Here is a 6,586-nt window from a genome sequence, read left to right as displayed (position 1 = left end):
ATGAACATCAATATTATTTAATTGATTTCATCTGTTAATTCATTAAACTGAAAGCACTTGGATGAATGACAGTAATACTGTTTTCTTACAAACATTAACAGACATCAACTATACTGCTGAAATGAGAGAAAGAGGGAAGTACCTTAAAAATAAATCATTTTTAAATTGAAAATTAACTTGAATTTTATGCCCTTTGTGAATTGTTTGGTATAAAAAAAAAAAAAAAACCCCACCGATTTCAACGCTCTGTTTCTCTTTATTAAATGACATTTAAAATTCTGTAAAGGTAATCAGGAAATCTGCCATTTATATATATTTATGTTCTGAATTATATCTATTAAAAAATCAAATTCCTAACCTATATAAAACATGGAATGAGGCTAAAGTCTTAATTCCTTATCTTCTTCCTTTAGAGGACAGCACTATAACAGACGAGGTTTTAGTGTATTGTTTTTTGGTGTAATTTCAATGGCTAACACTGGTGAAGGTAAAGTTCACAAACAAAAGTGACCTTATTAAACATAGCTTCACCAAAGGCAAAATTAGTGAATTGTTTTGGATAAGTACAAAGGCTGTTACTGTTATTATGATTTATTACATTGCAATGTATACTATTATGCCTGTGGGCCGATATGAATATTGTGTGGAATAAAAAATCTGGAATAACTCACGGGGAACTCTACTTCCTCCACCTGAGATCAGCTAACTTCCACTGAAGATGCCTCTCAGAATTCCTGCAACCTCTGATGGGATCTGTACCCAGACTTTCCAAACGAGTGACAAATGGTAAAACCACAATACTGTCATGGAAGAAGAGCGCAAAGGTAACCATGACCATTAGGAATTTGTTGTTGATGTCAATAAATTGTAGGTGTCAGTCAATACAGTTCATTTGATTTAAAGGAAATGGTGATCGGAGGAGGTTCCGAGAAGAAAATCCTACAACTTCATTTAAGACTAGTTAAACTGGCTACTGCTTTAAAAGCCCTTTAGAATTTCTGCTACTTGTTTCAATAATGCCGATGAGTTTTTTTCATATTGTACAACTTCATGAAGTGAGTTGAGAGAAAACATAAGAAAAGAAGAAACCTTAAACCCTGCTAGAAAAAAGGAAGAGCACAAACAATAAACTTTATAAAATTTTCTATTTTCTATATTCACAAATTATTAGTTAATTTAATAAAATAGCAAAGGTTTTGTAAATATCACAATTCATTTAATTAATCAGTTAATCGATCAGTTAATTAAGAATGAAACAAAAATAGTCAAACTTGCAAAAAAAAAAAAAAAAAAAAAACGGAATAAATAAAATAAATAATAAGGGCCTGGATCACCAATCAAGCTCTGGAATATGATATTGTCCTCAGCTGGTAAGAGGTTATGAGATGAGAAATCAAATTTAAAAGATAAGACATATGGCACATGATACAATCAATTTGCAATAACTTAGTAGGTAGACAACGGTTCAAAATGCCAGATTTCTGCCAGGATCAATGGCTAAAGATTCATACACCTGTAATTTATAATCATAAACTAATTTAATACTTGTGCATGCTAAATTTGTTTGGAATGTAACATGGAATGAAAATGTTGATTGCTCTTTAAAAGTGACTGTTAAAACTTAAAACAATAATAAAAGCAGTCTACAAATAAACTACAAAATGTGATAATTCTAAGAAAATACCCTCCTAAACTTTTCTTTAAGCAATGAAACATGCAGATGCTTAAAACAGTTCAACTTCTTAATTTACTTAGAATGCTAAATTTTGTTCCAACTAAAATATCTATTTTGCATTTGGACCACTACTACCACATAATGATTCCATAATTAAAATTGCTATGTATGGCAACTTGAACTTGGTTAAAAACTGTTTTATTAAAATAAGTCACAGTAAAAACAAGTGAGTTATAAAATGACTGCATAAATAGTATACAATAAAAATAAATGAATTAAAATGCAATGTGTGAATGCATGCAGGCTCATGGAAATAAGTTTTCCACTACCTTCTAACTTTGTAGAATGAATTTTTTCATGGAATTAAAAAAAAAAAAAAAAATGAAATTATAATAATGAAAAATCTGTATATAACTACTTTTAAATATTCATTTGTTTTTATTTTGACTTGACTGCCCAACATTGGAGTGAAATTATTGCCAAAAATCAAGCCTGAATTAAAAAAAAATCATAACCATAACCTTTTATTGTGGTTATTATTTTTTCAGGTAGTAATAAATTCTATATCTGAATTCCAGAGAATTTTGAAATTTTAAATTCAAACTAAGCAACATGGCAGACAATTGAGATCTCTCATTTTCAAAGTTGTTTTTTTGTTGTTGCCATCTATTCAAACAGCGTCTACTATTAGTTTCCAACTAATAATATCTACTATTAGTAACTACTATCTAATATTAGATAATATCTACTATTAGTTTCCAACTAATAGGAGATATCAAGTAAAAGATGACTGCACATACTAGAAGATTAAGACAAACTATGTTATCAGCTGCATTAGTTGAAACAACTTTGAAAACCTAAATATGTGTATTCCCTAGAGATCACACATGAAAAACAAATTTATGTATATACCCCTGAAAAAGGTTAAAGCAAAGAAAACAAAAAGACTCCTTTAAGGATCAAAAAGACAGCCGGTATGCACGCTTGAAGAATGTCCAAGGAAAGAAGGAAGGAAAGAAAGAGGGCAGAAATGAAAAAAAAAAAAAGAAAAATAACTTATGTAGGAAACCCAAATGGATAGTCAAACTGCAAACAGATCATGACTGTCATTATTGTTACCTCAGAATGAAATGAAAAATTCATTTCATTCTGAGGTAACAATAATGACACTATTTCATATATAAGAAAAATAACTTATGTAGGAAACCCAAATGGATAGTCACACTGCAAACAGATCATGACTTGTCATTATTGTTACCTCAGAATGAAATGAATTTTTCTACCCACCACCCCACAAATTCCTGTTAGGGGATGGAAGTATGGGAATTTGACCTGATCTTCAGGATGATTAACTGACCTGGCGTTTATAGTGTTTCCATCCATCCATTACTTATGAACAAAATTATGGGAAACATAGAAGCTAAACATTCTCAGCATTTTTATAGCACACCTATGAGTATGTTACTATAAATGCTAGGCCAGGGCTGAATCTACAAAGTTGGATAAACAAAAGGAAGTCTCATGCTTTGCATTCTGTGTGTATGATGCTGTCTGTGTAATCTACATTACAACACATGCCATTAAATGTGATAGATAAAGTACTCAACTGGTGTACACAAGGTAACGTTATATTTTAATTCATTTATTTTTGTTGTACAAATTTTATTTTATTACACTTTTCTAGAGTACAAATGTATGTGTTTTTCAAGTGTGACTCCTGAGGTATAAGTACATATGTTTTTTCAAGCATATTTCAATTAACACTTCAAAGTATGTTACAAATCTTTCAGTAAGTGCTGACGTCTCCTATCTGCATTTCTAAGTATTTATAGACATTTTAATGATGGCAGCATGAAAGATTTTAAATCAGAGGTTTTACAGTCCAATTTTGGCTTACAAAAGCAGAAATGCTCTGGATTCAGTTCGAAAGGTAAATAAAACTGAATTACATGGGTACATAAATAGATGTAGAAGGTAGGGATTTTTTTATGATTTTTCTTGCATTTATTTTTTTAAATTCTGATTTAATTATTGAAATAATTTCAGTCTAACAATATTAGACTAATATTGTATAACCAATTCCGCGTAATATTGTATAACCAAGTCAAAATAAGAAAAAATTAACATGTAAAAGCATTCAGGTAAAAAAGTTCTTGTTTTTACGAAGATGAATTTTAAAAATTTCATGAATAAGTACTATGCAGAGCTCACCATTAGGGAAAAACTCACTTATAGGGGCACAGATGAGCTCAAGAAAATCAGAAACAGCCAATGAAAAAAGTAATACTATTATTTATTAGTTTTAATATTTTTATCCTGCACTAGTGCAGTTCAAATTTCCTCCAACAGATGGTAGTACAGAGATTGTCTAGTAGACTGACATGTTGGAAGCAGCAACCAATTTCTTCAGTAAAGTTAATGTTCTGTGTCACATTGCAAATGAACGAATATCAAATTTTACTTTAAACTGAGAAAATCTGAAATGTAAATCAACAGAAACATATGAAATGTTAAAAATTGTTTATGATGATGAAACATTAAGTCATACCAGTGTGTTTGAACGGCATAAGCAGTTCAACGATGGATGATAATGATGACCCAAGGGGTACACATCCATCAACCTCTCAAAATGAGGACTAAGAAACAAAAGTTCAGGAAATTGTAATAAGAGATCGCTGTTTAACCCTCAGAATGATGGCTGATTAGTTGGATATGAATAAGGAGATGATTCATCATAGTCTGCCTGAAGATTTAGGGAAAAGGAAGGTCTCTGCAAAATTTGTGTGGTACACCTTACAGATGAGCAGAAGTAATGAAGAGTGTCATCATGCAAAGATTTTATCTAGACTTGTCAAGACAATCCTAATTTCCTTGACTGTACCAACAGAATCCTTCCTCTTGCCCAAGTTGAAAACTGCCCTCAAAGGAAAGAGATTTCAGGACATTGAGGCCATGACGAAAAATGTAACTGCTGAATTGAATATAATCTCTTTTAGACTTTTAGAATGGTGTAATACGTCAGGTGGTGATTACTTTGAATAAAAATGAAAACATTTTTGAGCTCCTTCACTTTGTGTTCTTTTTATTACAACAGTCTGGGAACTTTACTGCTACACCTCATATAAATATATTTTTTTATGGAGTAAATTTTTGCCTTATCACAGTTTTAGTAGTATAATTTTAGGATTTAAGCATGTACAGTGCAGTCACATTTTATGAAATAGTGCGACATAAAAAATATTAATAGTCTCACATCATGACCAAATTTGAAATAATGTGAATCCCAAAAAATTCGGCAAGGATCACGTATGTATTTCAAAACTGGTAGGCTGAGTGTGTTTATACTTTATCATATAATGATGCCACTTTAGCTGGTAAAGAGAAATGCCCACCATTCTTTGTCAGTATCCCGTGTGCCATGCTGTTGTTTACATGCATCAGAAATTTTGTGAGTGATTTTGCTGACTATTGAGCTGTTATTTTAACATTCGCTATTATTATAATTTAAAATATTTTTATGTCCCATAACAATGTTATCAAAGCATTCATTAAGTGGTGATTCCAGTGCTAGTGATGTAAATCGCACCCAAAAATCAATAACTTTTGGAACAGAAGGTAGATGTGATAAGAAGGCCAAACAACCACCAAGATACTCTGTGCTGTTAATGTGGAAGAGAGCACTCTGCAAAATATTAGAGATAATGCTGAGAAAATAAAAAGCAGCATTAAAGGCAGTACAACAGAGAGATATCATAGAAGAGGATGGATACTGCTAATTAAGTGTTTAACGGAAAAAAAAAAATTCCGATAGAACATGTCTCCAGTGAAGAAAGGACAGCACCAGTTTTAAAAGCTGCCAAAGATTGGCAACCATCCTGGTGGGTGGAAATACAGGAGACTTCATATTGAAATCATTAGTCGCGTACTATTCAGAAAACCTATTGAGGCTGAAAGAATACAAAAAAACTTTACTGCCAGTTTACTGGTATGCAAATAAAAAAGGCCGGATGACTGACTCTGTTTCCATAAATTACATTGGAAGCTAACTGTATTTTGAATTAAAACTTTACTGCGTGCAGGAGGAAATTCCATTTAAAATTCTTCTGCTGCTAGAAAATGCTCTGAATCATGCCCCAGCTTGTGAAGAAATTACAAATAACATCAAGGTCATGTTTCTGCCTCCAAATACAACTTCACTTTTACAACCAATGGATCAAGGTGTAATTAAGACCTTTAAATCTTACTGTTTAAGGTCAACATTAAATGCACTTCTCAAGGCAATGAATGACAGAAGAACAACAGTGAAAGAGTTTAACATCAAAAATGCTATTACTATCATCAACATTTTGTGGCAATAGGTCCCTAGGCAATGTATGAATGGAGTATGGAAGAAAATTTGCTCCCAATTCTACAACTTAAGAGGCTTTATTGAAGACAAACATAACAACTACTAATAAGGAATCTGTGAAGGTGATGCAGAAAGTAGGTTTGAGTGAAGTTGATGAAGGGGATGTAAAAATTTACTTGAGTCACCCAAGAATTAACAAATGAAGACTTGCTAGAATTAGAAATGGAAAGACATCAGGACAGAGGAGAGGACACCACCAATCAGGCTGAGCCACCAGCAAGCCAACTGACAGTAAAGCAACTGGTACAGGCTTTTTACCACATTTCAGCAGCTATTGCCATTTTAGAAGACAATCCAAACATGGATCACAGTTCTTTGGTGGTGTGGCAGATGATGAATGCATGTCTGCATACCAAGAAATCCTAAGAGAAAAATCAAGGGGGGGAAAAGTGTGTACCTTGTACGCACGAAAGATGTTTTATTTTATGTGAAAAAATCCTTGGTTTGGAAGAGCTTAGTGAAATCCAAGTGAACAGCCTAATTAACCATTTGTTGAACAGTAT

This window comes from Mastigoproctus giganteus, chromosome 1 (assembly GCF_048544385.1).
Source record: "Mastigoproctus giganteus isolate SK-2022 chromosome 1, ASM4854438v1, whole genome shotgun sequence".
NCBI lineage: Eukaryota > Metazoa > Arthropoda > Arachnida > Uropygi > Thelyphonidae > Mastigoproctus > Mastigoproctus giganteus.
This window is presented reverse-complemented; position numbering follows the sequence as displayed.